Here is a 26,679-nt window from a genome sequence, read left to right as displayed (position 1 = left end):
CTATCCTATCCTCTATCCTATCCTCTATCCTATCCTCAATCCTATCCTATCCTCTATCCTATCCTATCCTCTATCCTATCCTATCCTCTATCCTATCTTATCCTCTATCCTATCCTGTCCTCTATTCTATCCTATTCCTCTATCTTATCCTATCCACTATGCTATCTTATCCTCTATCCTATCCTATCCTCTATCATATCCTATCCTATCCTCCATCGTATACTCTATCCTATCCTATCCACTATCCAATCCAATCCTCAATCCTATCCTATCCTCTATCATATCCTAGCCTCTATCGTATCCTATCTTCTATCCTGTCCAATCCTCTATCCTATCCAATCCTCTATCCTATACTCAATCCTATCCTATCCTCTATCCTATAGTATCCTCTATCCTATCCTATCCTCTATCCTATCCTATCCTCAATCCTATCCTATCCTCAATCCTATCCTATCCTCTATCCAATCCTATCCTCAATCCTATCCTATCCGCATTCCTATCCTATCCTCAACCCTATCCTATCCTCTATCCTATCCTATCCTCAATCCTATCCTATCCTCTCTCCAATTCTATCCTCTTATCGTATCCTATCCTCTATCCTATCCTCCATCCTATTCTATCCTCTATCATATCCTATCCTCTTTCCTATCCTATCCTCTATCATATCCTATCCTCAATCCTATCCTATCCTCTATCCTATCTTCTCGACTATCCTATCCTATCCTCTATCCTATCCTATCCTCAATCCTATCCTATCCTCTATCCTATTCTATCCTCTTATCGTATCCTATCCTCTATCCTATCCTCCATCCTATTCTATCCTCTATCATATCCTACCCTCTTTCCTATCCTATCCTCAATCCTATCCTATCCTCAATCCTATCCTATCCTCTATCCTATCCTTTCCTCTATCCTATCCTATCCTCTATCCTATCCTATCCTCAATCCTATCCTATCCTCTATCCTATAGTATCCTCTATCCTATACTATCGTCTATCCTATCCTATCCTCTATCGTATCCTTTATCCTATCCTATCCTCTATCCTATCCTATCCTCAATCCTATCCTATCCTCAATCCTATCCTATCCTCTATCCTATCCTATCCTCTATCCTATCCTATCCTCTATCCTATCCTATCCTCAATCCTATCCTATCCTCTATCCTATAGTATCCTCTATCCTATACCATCCTCTATCCTATCCTATCCTCTTATCGTATCCTATCCTCTATCCTATCCTCCATCCTATTCTATCCTCTATCATATCCTATCCTCTTTCCTATCCTATCCTCTATCCTATCCTATCCTCTATCCTATCTTATCCTCTATCCTATCCTGTCCTCTATCCTATCCTATCCTCTATCCTATCTTATCCTCTATCCTATCCTGTCCTCTATTCTATCCTATCCTCTATCTTATCCTATCCACTATGCTATCTTATCCTCTATCCTATCCTATCCTGTATCATATCCTAGCCTCTATCGTATCCTATCTTCTATCCTGTCCAATCCTCTATCCTATCCAATCCTCTATCCTATCCTATCCTCTATGCTATCCTATCCTCTATCCTATCCTCAATCCTATCCTATCCTCTATCCTATCCTATCCTCTATCCTATCCTATCCTCAATCCTATCCTATCCTCTATCCTATTCTATCCTCTTATCGTATCCTATCCTCTATCCTATCCTCCATCCTATTCTATCCTCTATCCTATCCTATCCTCTATCGTATCTTATCCTCTATCCTATCCTGTCCTCTATTCTATCCTATTCCTCTATCTTATCCTATCCACTATGCTACCTTATCCTCTATCCTATCCTGTCCTCTATCCTATCCTATCCTCTATCCTATCTTATCCTCTATCCTATCCTGGCCGCTATTCTATCCTATCCTCTATCTTATCCTATCCACTATCCTAACTTATCCTCTATCCTTTCCTATCCTCTATCATATCCTATCCTCTATCCTATATGATCCTCTATCCTATCCTATCCTCTATCCTATCCTATCCGCTATAACATCGTATCTTCAATTATATCGTATCCTCTATCCTAGCCCATCCCCTATCCTATCCTATACTCTTTCCTATCCTGTCCTCTATCCTATCCTATCCTCTATCCGATCCTATCCTCTATCCTATCCTATCCTCCTTCCTATCCTATCCTCTATCCTATCCTATCCTCTATCCTATCCTATCCTCTATCGTATCCTACTCTCTATCCTATCCAATCCTCTATCCTATCCTCTATCCCATCCAATCTTCTATCCTATCCAATCCTCTATCCTATCCTCAATCCTATCCTATCCTCATTCCTATCATATCCTCAATTGTATCCTATATTCTATCCTATAGTATCCTCAATCCTATCCAATCCTCTATCCTATCCTCAATCTTGTCCTATCCTCTATCCTATCCTATCCTCTATGCTATCCTGTCCTATTTCCTATTCTATCTGCTATCCTATCCTATTCTCAATCCTGTCCTATACTCTATCCTATCCTATCCTCTATCGTATTCTCTATCCTATCGTATCCTCTATCCTATCTTCAATCCTATCCTATCCACTATGCTATCCTATCCTCTATCCTATTCTATCCTCTATCCTATCCTATCCTCAATCCAATCCTATACTCTATCCTATCCTATCCTCTATCCTATCCTATACTCTATCCAATCCAATCCCCTATCTTATCCTCTATCCTATCCTATCCTCTATCCTATCCTATCCTCAATCCTATCCTATCCTCAATCCTATCCTATCCTCTATCCTATCCTTTCCTCTATCCTATCCTATCCTCTATCCTATCCTATCCTCAATCCTATCCTATCCTCTATCCTATAGTATCCTCTATCCTATACTATCGTCTATCCTATCCTATCCTCTATCCCATCCAATCTTCTATCCTATCCAATCCTCTATCCTATCCTCAATCCTATCCTATCCTCATTCCTATCCTATCCTCAATTGTATCCTATATTCTATCCTATAGTATCCTCTATCCTATCTTATCCTCAATCCTATCCTATCCACTATCCTATCCTATCCTCAATCCTATCCTATCCTCTATCCTATAGTATCCTCTATCCTATACTATCGTCTATCCTATCCTATCCTCTATCCCATCCAATCTTCTATCCTATCCAATCCTCTATCCTATCCTCAATCCTATCCTATCCTCTATCCTATCCTATCCTCTATCCTATCCTATCCTCAATCCTATCCTATCCTCTATCCTATAGTATCCTCTATCCTATACCATCCTCTATCCTATCCTATCCTCTATCCCATCCAATCTTCTATCCTATCCAATCATCTATCCTATCCTCAATCCTATCCTATCCTCATTCCTATCCTATCCTCAATTGTATCCTATATTCTATCCTACAGTATCCTCTATCCTATCTTATCCTCAATCCAATCCTATACTCTATCCTATCCTAGCCTCTATCGTATCCTATCCTCTATGCTATCCTATCCTCCATCCTATTCTATCCTCTATCCTATCCTATCCTCAATACAATCCTATACTCTATCCTATCCTATCCTCTATCGTATCCTATCCTCTATCCCATCCAATCCTCTATCCTATGCTATCATCTATCCTATCCTATCCCCAATCCTATCCTATCCTCAATCCTATCCTATCCTCTATCCAATCCTATCCTCAATCCTATCCTAACCGCATTCCTATCCTATTCTCAACCCTATCCTATCCTCTATCCTATCCTATCCTCAATCCTATCCTATCCTCTCTCCCATTCTATCCTCTTATCGTATCCTATCCTCTATCCTATCCTCCATCCTATTCTATCCTCTATCATATCCCATCCTCTTTCCTATCCTATCCTCTATCATATCCTATCCTCAATCCTATCCTATCCTCTATCCTATCTTCTCCACTATCCTATCCTATCCTCTATCCTATCATATCCTCAATCCTATCCTATCCTCTATCCTATTCTATCCTTTTATCGTATCCTATCCTCTATCCTATCCTCCATCCTATTCTATCCTCTATCATATCCTATCCTCTTTCCTATCCTATCCTCTATCCTACCCTATCCTCTATCCTATCTTATCCTCTATCCTATCCTGTCCTCTATCCTATCCTATCCTCTATCCTATCTTATCCTCTATCCTATCCTGTCCTCTATCTTATCCTATCCACTATGCTATCTTATCCTCTATCCTATCCAATCCTCTATCATATCCTATCCTCAATCCTATCCTATCCTCTATCCTATCCTATCCTCTATGCTATCCTATCCTCTATCCTATCCTCAATCCTATCCTATCCTCTATCCTATCCTATCCTCTATGCTATCCTATCCTCTATCCTATTCTATCCTCTATCCTATCTATCCTCAATCCAATCCTATACTCCATCCTATCCTATCCTCTATCATATCCTATCCTCTATCGTATTCGATCTTCTATCATATCCAATCCTCTATCCTATCCTATCCTCTATCATATCCTATCCTCTATCGTATCCTATCTTCTATCCTGTTCAATCCTCTATCATATCCAATCCTCTATCCTATACTCAATCCTATCCTATCCTCTATCCTATCCTATCCTCTATGCTATCCTATCCTCTACCCTATCCTCAATCCTATCATATCCTCTATCCTATTCTATCCTCTATGCTATCCTATCCTCTATCCTATTCTACCCTCTATCCTATCTATCCTCAATCCAATCCTATCCTCCATCCTATCCTATCCTCTATCATATCCTATCCTCTATCGTATTCGATCTTCTATCATATCCAATCCTCTATCCTATCCTCAATCTTGTCCTATCCTCTATCCTATCCTATCCTCTATGCTATCCTATCCTATTTCCTATTCTATCCTCAATCCTATCCTATCCTCTATCCTATCTTCTCCACTATCCTATCCTATCCTCTATCCTATCCTATCCTCTATCCTATCCTATCGTCTATCCTATCCTATCCTCTATCCTATCTTGTCCTTTATCCTATCCAATCCTCTATCGTATCCTCTATCCTATCCTATCCTCAATCCTATCCTATCCTCATTCCTATCCTATCCTCAATCCTATCCTATAATCTATCCTATAGTATCCTCAATCCTATCCTATCCTCTATCCTATCCTATCCTCTATCCAATCCTATCCTCAATCCTATCCTATACTAATTCCTATCCTATAATCTATCCTATAGTATCCTCTATACTATCCTTTCCTCTATCCTATCCTATCCTCTATCCAATCCTATCCTCAATCCTATCCTATACTCATTCCTATCCTATAATCTATCCTATAGTATCCTCTATCCTATCCTTTCCTCTATCCTATCCTATCCGCAATCCTATCCTATCCTCAATCCTATCCTATCGTCTATCCTATCCTTTCCTCTATCCTATCCTATCCACAATCCTATCCTATCCTCAATCCTATCCTATCCTCTATCCTATCCTCTCCTCTATCCTATCCTATCCTCAATACTATCCTATCCTCTATCATATCCTATAATCTATCCTATAGTATCCTCTATCCTATCCTATCCTCTATCATATCCTATCCTCAATCCTATCCTATCCTCTATCCTATCCTCTCCACTATCCTATCCTATCCTCTATCCTATCCTATCCTCAATCCTATCCTATCCTCTATCCTATTCTATCCTTTTATCGTATCCTATCCTCTATCCTATCCTCCATCCTTATTCTATCATCTATCATATCCTATCCTCTTTCCTATCGTATCCTCTATCCTATCCTATTCTCTATCCTATTCTATCCTCTAACCTATCTATCCTCAATCCAATCCTATCCTCTATCCTATCCTATCCTCTATCGTATCCTATCCTCTATTCTATCCAATCCTCTATCGTATCCTCCATCCTATCCTATCCTCAATCCTATCCTATCCTCATTCCTATCCTATCCTCAATCCTATCCTATAATCTATCCTATAGTATCCTCTATCCTATCCTATCCTCTATCATATCCTATCCTCAATCCTATCCTATCCTCTATCCTATCCTCTCCACTATCCTATCCTATCCTCTATCCTATCCTATCCTCTATCGTATCCTCTATCCTATCCTATCCTCAATCCTATCCTATCCTCATTCCTATCCTATCCTCAATCCTATCCTATAATCGATCCTATAGTATCCTCAATCCTATCCTATCCTCTATCCTATCCTATCCTCTATCCAATCCTATCCTCAATCCTATCCTATACTCAATCCTATCCTATAATCTATCCTATAGTATCCTCTATCCTATCCTTTCCTCTATCCTATCCTATCCTCTATCCAATCCTATCCTCAATCCTATCCTATACTCATTCCTATCCTATAATCTATCCTATAGTATCCTCTATCCTATCCTTTCCTCTATCCTATCCTATCCGCAATCCTATCCTATCCTCAATCCTATCCTATCCTTTATCCTATCCTTTCCTCTATCCTATCCTATCCACAATCCTATCCTATCCTCAATCCTATCCTCTATCCTATCCTCTCATCTATCCTATCCTATCCTCAATACTATCCTATCCTATATCATATCCTATAATCTATCCTATCCTATCCTCTATCCTATCCTATCCTCTATGCTATCCTATCCTATTTCCTATTCTATCCTCTATCCAATCCAATCCCCTATCTTATCCTCTATCCTATCCTATCCTCTATCCTATCCTATCCTCAATCCTATCCTATCCTCAATCCTATCCTATCCTCTATCCCATCCTATCCTCTATCCTATCCTATCCTCAATCCTATCCTATCCTCTATCCTATAGTATCCTCTATCCTATACTATCCTCTATCCTACCCTATCCTCTATCCCATCCAATCTTCTATCCTATCCAATCCTCTATCCTATCCTCAATCCTATCCTATCCTCATTCCTATCCTATCCTCAATTGTATCCTATATTCTATCCTATAGTATCCTCTATCCTATCTTATCCTCAATCCTATCCTATCCACTATGCTATCCTATCCTCTATCCTATTCTGTCCTCTATCCTATCCTATCCTCAATCCAATCCTATACTCTATCCTATCCTATCCTCTATCTTATCCTATCCTCTATCCAATCCAATCCCCTATCGTATCCTCTATCCTATCCTATCCTCTATCCTATCCTATCCTCAATCCTATCCTATCCTCTATCCTATAGTATCCTCTATCCTATACCATCCTCTATCCTATCCTATCCTCTATCGTATCAAATCCTCTATCCTATCCAATCCTCTATCCTATCCTCTATCCTATCCTATCTTCTATCCTATCCTATCCTCTATCCTATTCTATTCTCTATCCTATCCTATCCTCTATCCTATCCTATCCTCTATCGTATGCTCTATCCTATCCTATCCTCTATCCTATCCAATCCCCCTATCCTATCCTCTATCCTATCCTATCCTCTACCCTATAATACCATGTATCCAATCCAATCCTCTATCGTATCCTAATCTCTATCCTATCCTATCCTCAATCCAATCCTATACTCTATCCTGTCCTATCCTCAATCCTATTCTATCCTCTACCATATCCTATCCTCTATCCTATCGTATCCTCTATCCTTTCTTATCCTCTATCCTACCTTATCCTCTATCCTATCCTGTCCTCTATCCTATCCTATCCTCTATCCTATCTTATCCTCTATCTTATCCTGTCCTCTATTCTATCCTATCCTCTATCTTATCCTATCCACTATCCTAACTTATCCTCTATCCTTTCCTATCCTCTATCATATCCTATCCTCTATCCTATATGATCCTCTATCCTATCCTATCCTCTATCCTATCCTATCCGCTATAACATCGTATCTTCAATTATATCGTATCCTCTATCCTAGCCTTTCCCTTATCCTATCCTATACTCTATCCTATCCTATCCTCTATCATATCCTATCCTCTATCCTATCCTATCCTCTATCATATCCTATCCTCTATCGTATCCTATCTTCTATCCTGTTCAATCCTCTATCCTATAAAATCCTCTATCCTATACTCAATCCAATCCTATACTCTATCCTATCCTAGCCTCTATCGTATCCTATCCTCTATGCTATCCTATCCTCTATCCTATCCTATCCTCTATCATATCCTATCCTCTATCGTATCCTACTCTCTATCCTATCCAATCCTCTATCCTATCCTCTATCCCATCCAATCTTCTATCCTATCCAATCCTCTATCCTATCCTCAATCCTATCCTATCCTCATTCCTATCATATCCTCAATTGTATCCTATATTCTATCCAATCCTATCCTCAATCCTATCCTATCCGCATTCCTATCCTATCCTCAACCCTATCCTATCCTCTATCCTATCCTATCCTCAATCCTATCCTATCCTCTATCCTATCCTATCCTCAATCCTATCCTATCCTCTATCCTATAGTATCCTCTATCCTATCCTATCCTCTATCCTATCCTATCCTCAATCCTATCCTATCCTCAATCCTATCCTATCCTCAATCCTATCCTATCCTCTATCCAATCCTATCCTCAATCCTATCCTATCCGCATTCCTATCCTATCCTCAACCCTATCCTATCCTCTATCCTATCCTATCCTCAATCCTATCCTATCCTCTCTCCTATTCTATCCTCTTATCGTATCCTATCCTCTATCCTATCCTCCATCCTATTCTATCCTCTATCATATCCTATCCTCTTTCCTATCCTATCCTCTATCATATCCTATCCTCAATCCTATCCTATCCTCTATCCTATCTTCTCGACTATCCTATCCTATCCTCTATCCTATCCTATCCTCAATCCTATCCTATCCTCTATCGTATTCTATCCTCTTATCGTATCCTATCCTCTATCCTATCCTCCATCCTATTCTATCCTCTATCATATCCTACCCTCTTTCCTATCCTATCCTCTATCCTATCCTATCCTCTATCCTATCTTATCCTCTATCCTATCCTGTCCTCTATCCTATCCTATCCTCTATCCTATCTTATCCTCTATCCTATCCTGTCCTCTATTCTATCCTATCCTCTATCTTATCCTATCCACTATGCTATCTTATCCTCTATCCTATCCTATCCTCTATCCTATCCTATCCTCAATCCAATCCTATACTCTATCCTATCCTATCCTCTATCCTATCGAATCCCCTATCCTATACTATCCTCTACCCTATAATACCATGTATCCTATCCTATCCTCTATCATATCCTATCCTCTATCCTATCCTATCCTCTATCATATCCTATCCTCTATCGTATCCTATCTTCTATCCTGTTCAATCCTCTATCCTATAAAATCCTCTATCCTATACTCAATCCAATCCTATACTCTATCCTATCCTAGCCTCTATCGTATCCTATCCTCTATGCTATCCTATCCTCTATCCTATCCTATCCTCTATCATATCCTATCCTCTATCGTATCCTACTCTCTATCCTATCCAATCCTCTATCCTATCCTCTATCCCATCCAATCTTCTATCCTATCCAATTCTCTATCCTATCCTCAATCCTATCCTATCCTCATTCCTATCATATCCTCAATTGTATCCTATATTCTATCCTATAGTATCCTCAATACTATCCAATCCTCTATCCTATTCTCAATCTTGTCCTATCCTCTATTATATCCTATCCTCTATGCTATCCTATCCTATTTCCTATTCTATATGCTATCCTATCCTATTCTCAATCCTGTCCTATACTCTATCCTATCCTATCCTCTATCCTATCCTATACTCTATCCAATCCAATCCCCTATCTTATCCTCTATCCTATCCTATCCTCTATCCTATCCTATCCTCAATCCTATCCTATCCTCAATCCTATCCTATCCTCTATCCTATCCTTTCCTCTATCCTATCCTATCCTCTATCCTATCCTATCCTCAATCCTATCCTATCCTCTATCCTATAGTATCCTCTATCCTATCCTATCCTCTATCCTATCCTATCCTCAATCCTATCCTATCCTCAATCCTATCCTATCCTATCCTCTATCCAATCCTATCCTCAATCCTATCCTATCCGCATTCCTATCCTATCCTCAACCCTATCCTATCCTCTATCCTATCCTATCCTCAATCCTATCCTATCCTCTCTCCTATTCTATCCTCTTATCGTATCCTATCCTCTATCCTATCCTCCATCCTATTCTATCCTCTATCATATCCTATCCTCTTTCCTATCCTATCCTCTATCATATTCTATCCTCAATCCTATCCTATCCTCTATCCTATCTTCTCGACTATCCTATCCTATCCTCTATCCTATCCTATCCTCAATCCTATCCTATCCTCTATCCTATTCTATCCTCTTATCGTATCCTATCCTCTATCCTATCCTCCATCCTATCCTATCCTCTATCATATCCTATCCTCTATCGTATCCTACTCTCTATCCTATCCAATCCTCTATCCTATCCTCTATCCCATCCAATCTTCTATCCTATCCAATCCTCTTTCCTATCCTCAATCCTATCCTATCCTCATTCCTATCATATCCTCAATTGTATCCTATATTCTATCCTATAGTATCCTCAATCCTATCCAATCCTCTATCCTATCCTCAATCTTTTCCTATCCTCTATTATATCCTATCCTCTATGCTATCGTATCCTATTTCCTATTCTATCTGCTATCCTATCCTATTCTCAATCCTGTCCTATACTCTATCCTATCCTATCCTCTATCGTATGCTCTATCCTATCCTATCCTCTATCGTATGCTCTATCCTATCGTATCCTCTATCTTATCCTCAATCCTATCCTATCCACTATGCTATCCTATCCACTATCCTATTCTATCCTCTATCCTATCCTATCCTCAATCCAATCCTATACTCTATCCTATCCTATCCTCTATCCTATCCTATACTCTATCCAATCCAATCCCCTATCTTATCCTCTATCCTATCCTATCCTCTATCCTATCCTATCCTCAATCCTATCCTATCCTCAATCCTATCCTATCCTCTATCCTATCCTTTCCTCTATCCTATCCTATCCTCTATCCTATCCTATCCTCAATCCTATCCTATCCTCTATCCTATAGTATCCTCTATCCTATCCTATCCTCTATCCTATCCTATCCTCAATCCTATCCTATCCTCAATCCTATCCTATCCTCAATCCTATCCTATCCTCTATCCAATCCTATCCTCAATCCTATCCTATCCGCATTCCTATCCTATCCTCAACCCTATCCTATCCTCTATCCTATCCTATCCTCAATCCTATCCTATCCTCTCTCCTATTCTATCCTCTTATCGTATCCTATCCTCTATCCTATCCTCCATCCTATTCTATCCTCTATCATATCCTATCCTCTTTCCTATCCTATCCTCTATCATATCCTATCCTCAATCCTATCCTATCCTCTATCCTATCTTCTCGACTATCCTATCCTATCCTCTATCCTATCCTATCCTCAATCCTATCCTATCCTCTATCCTATACTATCCTCTTATCGTATCCTATCCTCTATCCTATCCTCCATCCTATTCTATCCTCTATCATATCCTACCCTCTTTCCTATCCTATCCTCTATCCTATCCTATCCTCTATCCTATCTTATCCTCTATCCTATCCTGTCCTCTATCCTATCCTATCCTCTATCCTATCTTATCCTCTATCCTATCCTGTCCTCTATTCTATCCTATCCTCTATCTTATCCTATCCACTATGCTATCTTATCCTCTATCCTATCCTATCCTCTATCCTATCCTAGCCTCTATCGTATCCTATCCTCTATGCTATCCTATCCTCTATCCTATCCTATCCTCTATCATATCCTATCCTCTATCGTATCCTACTCTCTATCCTATCCAATCCTCTATCCTATCCTCTATCCCATCCAATCTTCTATCCTATCCAATCCTCTTTCCTATCCTCAATCCTATCCTATCCTCATTCCTATCATATCCTCAATTGTATCCTATATTCTATTCTATAGTATCCTCAATCCTATCCAATCCTCTATCCTATCCTCAATCTTTTCCTATCCTCTATTATATCCTATCCTCTATGCTATCGTATCCTATTTCCTATTCTATCTGCTATCCTATCCTATTCTCAATCCTGTCCTATACTCTATCCTATCCTATCCTCTATCGTATGCTGTATCCTATCCTATCCTCTATCGTATGCTCTATCCTATCGTATCCTCTATCTTATCCTCAATCCTATCCTATCCACTATGCTATCCTATCCACTATCCTATTCTATCCTCTATCCTATCCTATCCTCAATCCAATCCTATACTCTATCCTATCCTATCCTCTATCCTATCCTATACTCTATCCAATCCAATCCCCTATCTTATCCTCTATCCTATCCTATCCTCTATCCTATCCTATCCTCAATCCTATCCTATCCTCAATCCTATCCTATCCTCAATCCTATCCTATCCTCTATCCTATCCTTTCCTCTATCCTATCCTATCCTCTATCCTATCCTATCCTCAATCCTATCCTATCCTCTATCCTATAGTATCCTCTATCCTATCCTATCCTCTATCCTATCCTATCCTCAATCCTATCCTATCCTCAATCCTATCCTATCCTCAATCCTATCCTATCCTCTATCCAATCCTATCCTCAATCCTATCCTATCCGCATTCCTATCCTATCCTCAACCCTATCCTATCCTCTATCCTATCCTATCCTCAATCCTATCCTATCCTCTCTCCTATTCTATCCTCTTATCGTATCCTATCCTCTATCCTATCCTCCATCCTATTCTATCCTCTATCATATCCTATCCTCTTTCCTATCCTATCCTCTATCATATCCTATCCTCAATCCTATCCTATCCTCTATCCTATCTTCTCGACCATCCTATCCTATCCTCTATCCTATCCTATCCTCAATCCTATCCTATCCTCTATCCTATACTATCCTCTTATCGTATCCTATCCTCTATCCTATCCTCCATCCTATTCTATCCTCTATCATATCCTACCCTCTTTCCTATCCTATCCTCTATCCTATCCTATCCTCTATCCTATCTTATCCTCTATCCTATCCTGTCCTCTATCCTATCCTATCCTCTATCCTATCTTATCCTCTATCCTATCCTGTCCTCTATTCTATCCTATCCTCTATCTTATCCTATCCACTATGCTATCTTATCCTCTATCCTATCCTATCCTCTATCATATCCTAGCCTCTATCGTATCCTATCTTCTATCCTGTCCAATCCTCTATCCTATCCAATCCTCTATCCTATACTCAATCCTATCCTATCCTCTATCCTATCCTATCCTCTATGCTATCCTATCCTCTATCCTATCCTCAATCCTATCCTATCCTCTATCCTATCCTATCCTCTATGCTATCCTATCCTCTATCCTATTCTATCCTCTATCCTATCTATCCTCAATCCAATCCTATACTCCATCCTATCCTATCCTCTATCATATCCTATCCTCTATCGTATTCGATCTTCTATCATATCCAATCCTCTATCCTATCCTCAATCCTATCCTATCCACTATGCTATCCTATCCTCTATCCTATTCTATCCTCTATCCTATCCTATCCTCAATCCAATCCTATACTCTATCCTATCCTATCCTCTATTATATCCTATCCTCAATCCAATCCTATACTCTATCCTATCCTATCCTCTATCCTATCGAATCCCCTATCCTATACTATCCTCTACCCTATAATACCATGTATCCTATCCTATCCTCTATCATATCCTATCCTCTATCCTATCCTATCCTCTATCATATCCTATCCTCTATCGTATCCTATCTTCTATCCTGTTCAATCCTCTATCCTATCCAATCCTCTATCCTATACTCAATCCAATCCTATACTCTATCCTATCCTAGCCTCTATCGTATCCTATCCTCTATGCTATCCTATCCTCTATCCTATCCTATCCTCTATCATATCCTATCCTCTATCGTATCCTACTCTCTATCCTATCCAATCCTCTATCCTATCCTCTATCCCATCCAATCTTCTATCCTATCCAATTCTCTATCCTATCCTCAATCCTATCCTATCCTCATTCCTATCATATCCTCAATTGTATCCTATATTCTATCCTATAGTATCCTCAATACTATCCAATCCTCTATCCTATCCTCAATCTTGTCCTATCCTCTATTATATCCTATCCTCTATGCTATCCTATCCTATTTCCTATTCTATATGCTATCCTATCCTATTCTCAATCCTGTCCTATACTCTATCCTATCCTATCCTCTATCGTATGCCCCATCCTATCCTATCCTCTATCTTATCCTCAATCCTATCCTATCCACTATGCTATCCTATCCTCTATCCTATTCTATCCTCTATCCTATCCTATCCTCAATCCAATCCTATACTCTATCCTATCCTATCCTCTATCCTATCCTATACTCTATCCAATCCAATCCCCTATCTTATCCTCTATCCTATCCTATCCTCTATCCTATCCTATCCTCAATCCTATCCTATCCTCAATCCTATCCTATCCTCTATCCTATCCTTTCCTCTATCCTATCCTCTATCCTATCCTATCCTCAATCCTATCCTATCCTCTATCCTATAGTATCCTCTATCCTATCCTATCCTCTATCCTATCCTATCCTCAATCCTATCCTATCCTCAATCCTATCCTATCCTCTATCCAATCCTATCCTCAATCCTATCCTATCCGCATTCCTATCCTATCCTCAACCCTATCCTATCCTCTATCCTATCCTATCCTCAATCCTATCCTATCCTCTCTCCTATTCTATCCTCTTATCGTATCCTATCCTCTATCCTATCCTCCATCCTATTCTATCCTCTATCATATCCTATCCTCTTTCCTATCCTATCCTCTATCATATCCAATCCTCTATCCTATCCTATCCTCTATCCTATCTTCTCGACTATCCTATCCTATCCTCTATCCTATCCTATCCTCAATCCTATCCTATCCTCTATCCTATTCTATCCTCTTATCGTATCCTATCCTCTATCCTATCCTCCATCCTATTCTATCCTCTATCATATCCTACCCTCTTTCCTATCCTATCCTCTATCCTATCCTATCCTCTATCCTATCTTATCCTCTATCCTATCCTGTCCTCTATTCTATCCTATCCTCTATCTTATCCTATCCACTATGCTATCTTATCCTCTATCCTATCCTATCCTCTATCATATCCTAGCCTCTATCGTATCCTATCTTCTATCCTGTCCAATCCTCTATCCTATCCAATCCTCTATCCTATCCTCAATCTTGTCCTATCCTCTATTATATCCTATCCTCTATGCTATCCTATCCTATTTCCTATTCTATCTTCTATCCTGTCCAATCCTCTATCCTATCCAATCCTCTATCCTATACTCAATCCTATCCTATCCTCTATCCTATCCTATACTCAATCCTATCCTATCCTCTATCCTATCCTATCCTCTATGCTATCCTATCCTCTATCCTATCCTCAATCCTATCCTATCCTCTATCCTATTCTATCCTCTATGCTATCCTATCCTCTATCCTATTCTATCCTCTATCCTATCTATCCTCATTCCAATCCTATCCTCCATCCTATCCTATCCTCTATCGTATGCCCTATCTTATCCTATCCTCTATCCTATCCAATCCCCTATCCTATCCAATCCCCTATCCAATCCTCTATCCTATCCAATCCTCTATCCTATCCTCAATCCTGTCCTATCCTCTATCCTATCCTATCCTCTATGCTATCCTATCCTCTTTCCTATTCTATCCTTTATCCTATCCTATCCTCTATCCTATTCTATCCTCTATCCTATCCTATCCTCAATCCAATCCTATACTCTATCCTATCCTATCCTCTATCCTATCCTATCCTCATTCCTATCCTATCCTCAATCCTATCCAATAATCTATCCTATAGTATCCTCAATCCTATCCTATCCTCTATCCAATCCTATCCTCTATCCTATCCTATCCGCAATCCTATCCTATCCTCATTCCTATCCTATCCACAATCCTATCCTATAATCTATCCTATAGTATCCTCAATCCTATCCTATCCTCTATCCTATCCTATCCGATCCTCTATCCAATCCTATCCTCAATCCTATCATATCCTCATTCCTATCCTATCCTCACTCCTATCCTATAATCTATCCTATAGTATCCTCAATCCTATCCTATCCTCTATCCTATCCTATCCTCTATCCAATCTTATCCTCAATCCTATCCTATCCTCCTTCCTATCCTATCCTCAACCCTATCCTATAATCTATCCTATAGTATCCTCTATCCTATCCTTTCCTCTATCCTATCCTATCCGCAATCCTATCCTATCCTCAATCCTATCCTATCCTCTATCCTATACTCTCCTCTATCCTATCCTATCCTCTATCCTATCCTATCCTCTATCCTATCCTATCCTCTATGCTATCCTATCCTATTTCCTATTCTATCCTCTATCCTATCCTATTCTCAATCCAGTCCTATACTCTATCCTATCCTATCCCCTATCGTATGCTCTATCCTATCGTATCATATATCCTATCCTCAATCCTATCCTATCCACTCTGCTATCCTATCCTCTATCCTATTCTATCCTCTATCCTATCCTATCTTCAATCCAATCCTAGACTCTATCCTATCCTATCCTCTATCCTATCCTATCCTCTATCCTATCCTATCCTCTATCCCATCCTATCCTCTATGATATCCTATCCTCTATCCAATCCAATCCCCTATCTTATCCTCTATCCTATCCTATCCTCAATCCTATCCTATCCTCAATCCTATCCTATCCTCTATCCTATCCTATCCTCTATCCTATCCTATCCTCTATCCTACCCTATCCTCAATCCTATCCTATCCTCTATCCTATAGTATCCTCTATCCTATACTATCCTCTATCCTATCCTATCCTCTATCCCATCCAATCTTCTATCCTATCCAATCCTCTATCCTATCCTCAATCCTATCCTATCCTCATTCCTATCCTATCCTCAATTGTATCCTATATTCTATGCTATAGTATCCTCTATCCTATCTTATCCTCAATCCTATCCTATCCACTATGCTATCCTATCCTCTATCCTATTCTATCGTCTATCCTATCTCATCCTCAGTCCAATCCTATACTCTATCCTATCCTATCCTCTATCCTATCCTATCCTCAATCCTATCCTATCCTCAATCCTATCCTATCCTCAATCCTATCCTATCCTCTATCCAATCCTATCCTCAATCCTATCCTATCCGCATTCCTATCCTATCCTCAACCCTATCCTATCCTCTATCCTATCCTATCCTCAATCCTATCCTATCCTCTCTCCTATTCTATCCTCTTATCGTATCCTATCCTCTATCCTATCCTCCATCCTATTCTATCCTCTATCATATCCTATCCTCTTTCCTATCCTATCCTCTATCATATCCTATCCTCAATCCTATCCTATCCTCTATCCTATCTTCTCGACTATCCTATCCTATCCTCTATCCTATCCTATCCTCAATCCTATCCTATCGTCTATCGTATTCTATCCTCTTATCGTATCCTATCCTCTATCCTATCCTCCATCCTATTCTATCCTCTATCATATCCTACCCTCTTTCCTATCCTATCCTCTATCCTATCCTATCCTCTATCCTATCTTATCCTCTATCCTATCCTGTCCTCTATCCTATCCTATCCTCTATCCTATCTTATCCTCTATCCTATCCTGTCCTCTATTCTATCCTATCCTCTATCTTATCCTATCCACTATGCTATCTTATCCTCTATCCTATCCTATCCTCTATCCTATCCTATCCTCAATCCAATCCTATACTCTATCCTATCCTATCCTCTATCCTATCGAATCCCCTATCCTATACTATCCTCTACCCTATAATACCATGTATCCTATCCTATCCTCTATCATATCCTATCCTCTATCCTATCCTATCCTCTATCATATCCTATCCTCTATCGTATCCTATCTTCTATCCTGTTCAATCCTCTATCCTATAAAATCCTCTATCCTATACTCAATCCAATCCTATACTCTATCCTATCCTAGCCTCTATCGTATCCTATCCTCTATGCTATCCTATCCTCTATCCTATCCTATCCTCTATCATATCCTATCCTCTATCGTATCCTACTCTCTATCCTATCCAATCCTCTATCCTATCCTCTATCCCATCCAATCTTCTATCCTATCCAATTCTCTATCCTATCCTCAATCCTATCCTATCCTCATTCCTATCATATCCTCAATTGTATCCTATATTCTATCCTATAGTATCCTCAATACTATCCAATCCTCTATCCTATCCTCAATCTTGTCCTATCCTCTATTATATCCTATCCTCTATGCTATCCTATCCTATTTCCTATTCTATATGCTATCCTATCCTATTCTCAATCCTGTCCTATACTCTATCCTATCCTATCCTCTATCCTATCCTATACTCTATCCAATCCAATCCCCTATCTTATCCTCTATCCTATCCTATCCTCTATCCTATCCTATCCTCAATCCTATCCTATCCTCAATCCTATCCTATCCTCTATCCTATCCTTTCCTCTATCCTATCCTATCCTCTATCCTATCCTATCCTCAATCCTATCCTATCCTCTATCCTATAGTATCCTCTATCCTATCCTATCCTCTATCCTATCCTATCCTCAATCCTATCCTATCCTCAATCCTATCCTATCCTATCCTGTATCCAATCCTATCCTCAATCCTATCCTATCCGCATTCCTATCCTATCCTCAACCCTATCCTATCCTCTATCCTATCCTATCCTCAATCCTATCCTATCCTCTCTCCTATTCTATCCTCTTATCGTATCCTATCCTCTATCCTATCCTCCATCCTATTCTATCCTCTATCATATCCTATCCTCTTTCCTATCCTATCCTCTATCATATTCTATCCTCAATCCTATCCTATCCTCTATCCTATCTTCTCGACTATCCTATCCTATCCTCTATCCTATCCTATCCTCAATCCTATCCTATCCTCTATCCTATTCTATCCTCTTATCGTATCCTATCCTCTATCCTATCCTCCATCCTATCCTATCCTCTATCATATCCTATCCTCTATCGTATCCTACTCTCTATCCTATCCAATCCTCTATCCTATCCTCTATCCCATCCAATCTTCTATCCTATCCAATCCTCTTTCCTATCCTCAATCCTATCCTATCCTCATTCCTATCATATCCTCAATTGTATCCTATATTCTATCCTATAGTATCCTCAATCCTATCCAATCCTCTATCCTATCCTCAATCTTTTCCTATCCTCTATTATATCCTATCCTCTATGCTATCGTATCCTATTTCCTATTCTATCTGCTATCCTATCCTATTCTCAATCCTGTCCTATACTCTATCCTATCCTATCCTCTATCGTATGCTCTATCCTATCCTATCCTCTATCGTATGCTCTATCCTATCGTATCCTCTATCTTATCCTCAATCCTATCCTATCCACTATGCTATCCTATCCACTATCCTATTCTATCCTCTATCCTATCCTATCCTCAATCCAATCCTATACTCTATCCTATCCTATCCTCTATCCTATCCTATACTCTATCCAATCCAATCCCCTATCTTATCCTCTATCCTATCCTATCCTCTATCCTATCCTATCCTCAATCCTATCCTATCCTCAATCCTATCCTATCCTCTATCCTATCCTTTCCTCTATCCTATCCTATCCTCTATCCTATCCTATCCTCAATCCTATCCTATCCTCTATCCTATAGTATCCTCTATCCTATCCTATCCTCTATCCTATCCTATCCTCAATCCTATCCTATCCTCAATCCTATCCTATCCTCAATCCTATCCTATCCTCTATCCAATCCTATCCTCAATCCTATCCTATCCGCATTCCTATCCTATCCTCAACCCTATCCTATCCTCTATCCTATCCTATCCTCAATCCTATCCTATCCTCTCTCCTATTCTATCCTCTTATCGTATCCTATCCTCTATCCTATCCTCCATCCTATTCTATCCTCTATCATATCCTATCCTCTATCATATCCTATCCTCAATCCTATCCTATCCTCTATCCTATCTTCTCGACTATCCTATCCTATCCTCTATCCTATCCTATCCTCAATCCTATCCTATCCTCTATCCTATACTATCCTCTTATCGTATCCTATCCTCTATCCTATCCTCCATCCTATTCTATCCTCTATCATATCCTACCCTCTTTCCTATCCTATCCTCTATCCTATCCTATCCTCTATCCTATCTTATCCTCTATCCTATCCTGTCCTCTATCCTATCCTATCCTCTATCCTATCTTATCCTCTATCCTATCCTGTCCTCTATTCTATCCTATCCTCTATCTTATCCTATCCACTATGCTATCTTATCCTCTATCCTATCCTATCCTCTATCCTATCCTAGTCTCTATCGTATCCTATCCTCTATGCTATCCTATCCTCTATCCTATCCTATCCTCTATCATATCCTATCCTCTATCGTATCCTACTCTCTATCCTATCCAATCCTCTATCCTATCCTCTATCCCATCCAATCTTCTATCCTATCCAATTCTCTATCCTATCCTCAATCCTATCCTATCCTCATTCCTATCATATCCTCAATTGTATCCTATATTCTATCCTATAGTATCCTCAATACTATCCAATCCTCTATCCTATCCTCAATCTTGTCCTATCCTCTATTATATCCTATCCTCTATGCTATCCTATCCTATTTCCTATTCTATATGCTATCCTATCCTATTCTCAATCCTGTCCTATACTCTATCCTATCCTATCCTCTATCGTATGCCCCATCCTATCCTATCCTCTATCTTATCCTCAATCCTATCCTATCCACTATGCTATAATATCCTCTATCCTATTCTATCCTCTATCCTATCCTATCCTCAATCCAATCCTATACTCTATCCTATCCTATCCTCTATCCTATCCTATACTCTATCCAATCCAATCCCCTATCTTATCCTCTATCCTATCCTATCCTCTATCCTATCCTATCCTCAATCCTATCCTATCCTCAATCCTATCCTATCCTCTATCCTATCCTTTCCTCTATCCTATCCTCTATCCTATCCTATCCTCAATCCTATCCTATCCTCTATCCTATAGTATCCTCTATCCTATCCTATCCTCTATCCTATCCTATCCTCAATCCTATCCTATCCTCAATCCTATCCTATCCTCTATCCAATCCTATCCTCAATCCTATCCTATCCGCATTCCTATCCTATCCTCAACCCTATCCTATCCTCTATCCTATCCTATCCTCAATCCTATCCTATCCTCTCTCCTATTCTATCCTCTTATCGTATCCTATCCTCTATCCTATCCTCCATCCTATTCTATCCTCTATCATATCCTATCCTCTTTCCTATCCTATCCTCTATCATATCCTATCCTCTATCCTATCCTATCCTCTATCCTATCTTCTCGACTATCCTATCCTATCCTCTATCCTATCCTATCCTCAATCCTATCCTATCCTCTATCCTATTCTATCCTCTTATCGTATCCTATCCTCTATCCTATCCTCCATCCTATTCTATCCTCTATCATATCCTACCCTCTTTCCTATCCTATCCTCTATCCTATCCTATCCTCTATCCTATCTTATCCTCTATCCTATCCTGTCCTCTATTCTATCCTATCCTCTATCTTATCCTATCCACTATGCTATCTTATCCTCTATCCTATCCTATCCTCTATCATATCCTAGCCTCTATCGTATCCTATCTTCTATCCTGTCCAATCCTCTATCCTATCCAATCCTCTATCCTATCCTCAATCTTGTCCTATCCTCTATTATATCCTATCCTCTATGCTATCCTATCCTATTTCCTATTCTATCTTCTATCCTGTCCAATCCTCTATCCTATCCAATCCTCTATCCTATACTCAATCCTATCCTATCCTCTATCCTATCCTATACTCAATCCTATCCTATCCTCTATCCTATCCTATCCTCTATGCTATCCTATCCTCTATCCTATCCTCAATCCTATCCTATCCTCTATCCTATTCTATCCTCTATGCTATCCTATCCTCTATCCTATTCTATCCTCTATCCTATCTATCCTCATTCCAATCCTATCCTCCATCCTATCCTATCCTCTATCGTATGCCCTATCTTATCCTATCCTCTATCCTATCCAATCCCCTATCCTATCCAATCCCCTATCCAATCCTCTATCCTATCCAATCCTCTATCCTATCCTCAATCCTGTCCTATCCTCTATCCTATCCTATCCTCTATGCTATCCTATCCTCTTTCCTATTCTATCCTTTATCCTATCCTATCCTCTATCCTATTCTATCCTCTATCCTATCCTATCCTCAATCCAATCCTATACTCTATCCTATCCTATCCTCTATCCTATCCTATCCTCATTCCTATCCTATCCTCAATCCTATCCAATAATCTATCCTATAGTATCCTCAATCCTATCCTATCCTCTATCCAATCCTATCCTCTATCCTATCCTATCCGCAATCCTATCCTATCCTCATTCCTATCCTATCCACAATCCTATCCTATAATCTATCCTATAGTATCCTCAATCCTATCCTATCCTCTATCCTATCCTATCCGATCCTCTATCCAATCCTATCCTCAATCCTATCATATCCTCATTCCTATCCTATCCTCACTCCTATCCTATAATCTATCCTATAGTATCCTCAATCCTATCCTATCCTCTATCCTATCCTATCCTCTATCCAATCTTATCCTCAATCCTATCCTATCCTCCTTCCTATCCTATCCTCAACCCTATCCTATAATCTATCCTATAGTATCCTCTATCCTATCCTTTCCTCTATCCTATCCTATCCGCAATCCTATCCTATCCTCAATCCTATCCTATCCTCTATCCTATACTCTCCTCTATCCTATCCTATCCTCTATCCTATCCTATCCTCTATCCTATCCTATCCTCTATGCTATCCTATCCTATTTCCTATTCTATCCTCTATCCTATCCTATTCTCAATCCAGTCCTATACTCTATCCTATCCTATCCCCTATCGTATGCTCTATCCTATCGTATCATATATCCTATCCTCAATCCTATCCTATCCACTCTGCTATCCTATCCTCTATCCTATTCTATCCTCTATCCTATCCTATCTTCAATCCAATCCTAGACTCTATCCTATCCTATCCTCTATCCTATCCTATCCTCTATCCTATCCTATCCTCTATCCCATCCTATCCTCTATGATATCCTATCCTCTATCCAATCCAATCCCCTATCTTATCCTCTATCCTATCCTATCCTCAATCCTATCCTATCCTCTATCCTATACTCTCCTCTATCCTATCCTATCCTCTATCCTATCCTATTCTCTATCCTATCCTATCCTATCCTCTATCGTAATCTCTATCCTATCCTATTAACTATCGTATGCTCTATCCTATCCTATCCTCTATCCTATCCTATCCTCAATCCAATCCTATCCTCTATCCTATCCTATCCTCTATCGTCTCCTCTCCTCAATCCTATCCTATCCTCAATCCTAACCTATTCACTATCCAATCCTATACTCTATTGTATCCTATCCTCTATCGTATCCTATCCTCTATCCTATCCAATCCTCTATCCTATCCTATCCTCTATCCTATCCTATCCTCTATCCTATCCTATCCTCTATCCAATCCTATACACTATCCTATCCTATCCTCTATCGTATCCTATCCTCTATCCTATCCAATCCTCTACCCTATCCTCTATCCTATCCTATCCTCTATCCTATCCTATCTTCTATCCTATCCTATTCTCTATCCTATCCTATCCTCTATCCTATCCAATCCTCTATCCTATCCTCTATCCTATCCTATCCTCTATCCTATCCTATCCTCAATCCAATCCTATACTCTATCCTATCCTATCCTCTATCCTATCCTATCCTCTATCCTATCCTATCTTCTATCCTATCCTATCCTCTATCCTATCCTATCCTCTATCCTATCCTATCCTCAATCCAATCCTATACTCTATCCTATCCTATCCTCTATCCTAACTTATCCTCTATCCTATCCTATCCTCAATCCTATCCTATCCTCAATCCTATCCTATCCTCTGTCCTATCCTCTTCTCTATCCTATCCTATCCTCTATCCTATCCTATCCTCTATCCTATCCTATCCTCTACCCTACCTTATCCTCTATCCTATCCTTTACTCTATTCTATCCTATCCTCTATCTTATCCTATCCACTATCCTATCCAATCCTCAATCCAATCCTATACTCTATCCTATCCTATTCTCTATCCTATCCTATCCTATCCTCTATCCCATCCTCTATCCTATCCTATCCTCTATCCTATCCTATACTCTATCCTATCCTATCCTCTATCCTATCCTATCCTCTATCCCATCCTAATCTCTATCCTATCAATACCCTATCCAATTCTCTATCCTATCCTATCCTCTATCCAATCCTATCCTCAATTCAATCCTATCCTCTATCCTATAATATCCTCTATCCTATCTTATCCTTTCCTCTATCCTATCCTATCGTATCCTCTATCCTATCCTCTATCCTATCCTCTATCGTATCCTCTATCCTATCCTCTATCCTATCCTATCCTCTATCCTATCCTATCCTCTATCCTATCCTCTCTTCAATCCTATCCTATTCTCTATCCTATTCTATCCTCTATCCTATCCTATCCTCAATCCAATCCTATACTCTATTGTATCCTATCCTCTATCGTATCCTATCCTCTATCCTATCCAATCCTCTATCCAATCCTCTATCCAATCCTATACACTATCCTATCCTATCCTCTATCGTATTCTATCCTCTATCCTATCCAATCCTCTATCCTATCCTCTATCTTATCCTATCCTCTATCCTATCCTATCTTCTATCCTATCCTATTCTCTATCCTATCCTATCCTCTATCCTATCCTATCCACTATCGTATGCTCTATCCTATCCTATCCTCTATCCTATCCTATCCTCAATCCAATCCTATCCTCTATCCTATCCTATCCTCTATCCTATCCTATCCTCTATCCTATCCTATCCTCTATCCTATCCTATCCTCTATCCTATCCTATCCTCTATCCTATCCTATCCTCTATCCTATCCTATCCTCTATCCTATCCTATCTTCTATACTATCCTATTCTCTATCCTATCCTATCCTCTATCCTATCCTATCCTCTATCCTATCCTATCCTCTATCCTATCCTATCCTCAATCCAATCCTATACTCTATCCTATCCTATTCTCTATCCTATCCTATCCTATCCTCTATCCTATTATCTATCCTATCCTATCCTCTATCCTATCCTATATTCTATCCTATCCTATCCTCTATCCTATCCTATCCTCTATCCTATCCTATCCTCTATCCTATCCTATCCTCTATCCTATCCTATCCTCTATCCTATCCTATCCTCTATCCTATCCTATCCTCTATCCTATCCTATCCTCAATCCAATCCTATACTCTATTGTATCCTATCCTCTATCGTATCCTATCCTCTATCCTATCCAATCCTCTATCCTATCCTCTATCCAATCCTATACACTATCCTATCCTATCCTCTAACGTAGCCTATCCTCTATCCTATCCAATCCTCTATCCTATCCTATCCTCTATCCTATCCTATCTTCTATCCTATCCTATTCTCTATCCTATCCTATCCTCTATCCTATCCTATCCACTATCGTATGCTCTATCCTATCCTATCCTCTATCCTATCCTATCCTCAATCCAATCCTATACTCTATCCTATCCTATCCTCTATCCTATCCTATCCTCTATCCTATCCTATCCTCTATCCTATCCTATCTTCTATACTATCCTATTCTCTATCCTATCCTATCCTCTATCCTATCCTATCCTCTATCCTATCCTATCCTCTATCCTATCCTATCCTCAATCCATTCCTATACTCTATCCTATCCTATCCTCTATCCTAACTTATCCTCTATCCTATCCTATCCTCAATCCTATCCTATCCTCAATCCTATCCTATCCTCTATCCTATCCTCTTCTCTATCCTATCCTATCCTCTATCCTATCCTATCCTCAATCCTATCCTATCCTCTATCCTATCTTATCCTCTATCCTATCCTTTACTCTATTCTATCCTATCCTCTATCTTATCCTATCCACTATCCTATCCTATCCTCAATCCAATCCTATACTCTATCCTATCCTATTCTCTATCCTATCCTATCCTATCCTCTATCCTATTATCTATCCTATCCTATCCTCTATCCTATCCTATATTCTATCCTATCCTATCCTCTATCCTATCCTATCCTCTATCCTATTCTATCCTCTATCCTATCCTATCCTCAATCCAATCCTATACTCTATCCTATCCTATCCTCTATCGTATCCTATCCTCTATCCTATCCAATCCTGTATTCCATCCTCTACCCTATCCTATCCTATCCTCTATCCAATCCTATACACTATCCTATCCTATCCTCTATCGTATCCTATCCTCTATCCTATCCAATCCTCTATCCTATCCTCTATCCTATCCTATCCTATCTTCTATCCTATCCTATTCTCTATCCTATCCTATCCTCTATCCTATCCAATCCTCTATCCTATCCTCTATCCTATCCTCTATCCTATCCTATCCTCTATCCTATCCTATCCTCAATCCAATCCTATACTCTATCCTATCCTATCCTCTATCCTATCCTATCCTCTATCCTATCCTATCTTCTATACTATCCTACTCTCTATCCTATCCAATCCTCTATCCTA

This window comes from Halictus rubicundus, unplaced genomic scaffold, assembly GCF_050948215.1.
Source record: "Halictus rubicundus isolate RS-2024b unplaced genomic scaffold, iyHalRubi1_principal scaffold0675, whole genome shotgun sequence".
Taxonomy (NCBI): Eukaryota; Metazoa; Arthropoda; class Insecta; order Hymenoptera; family Halictidae; genus Halictus; species Halictus rubicundus.
Note: the sequence above shows the minus strand (reverse complement) of the source record.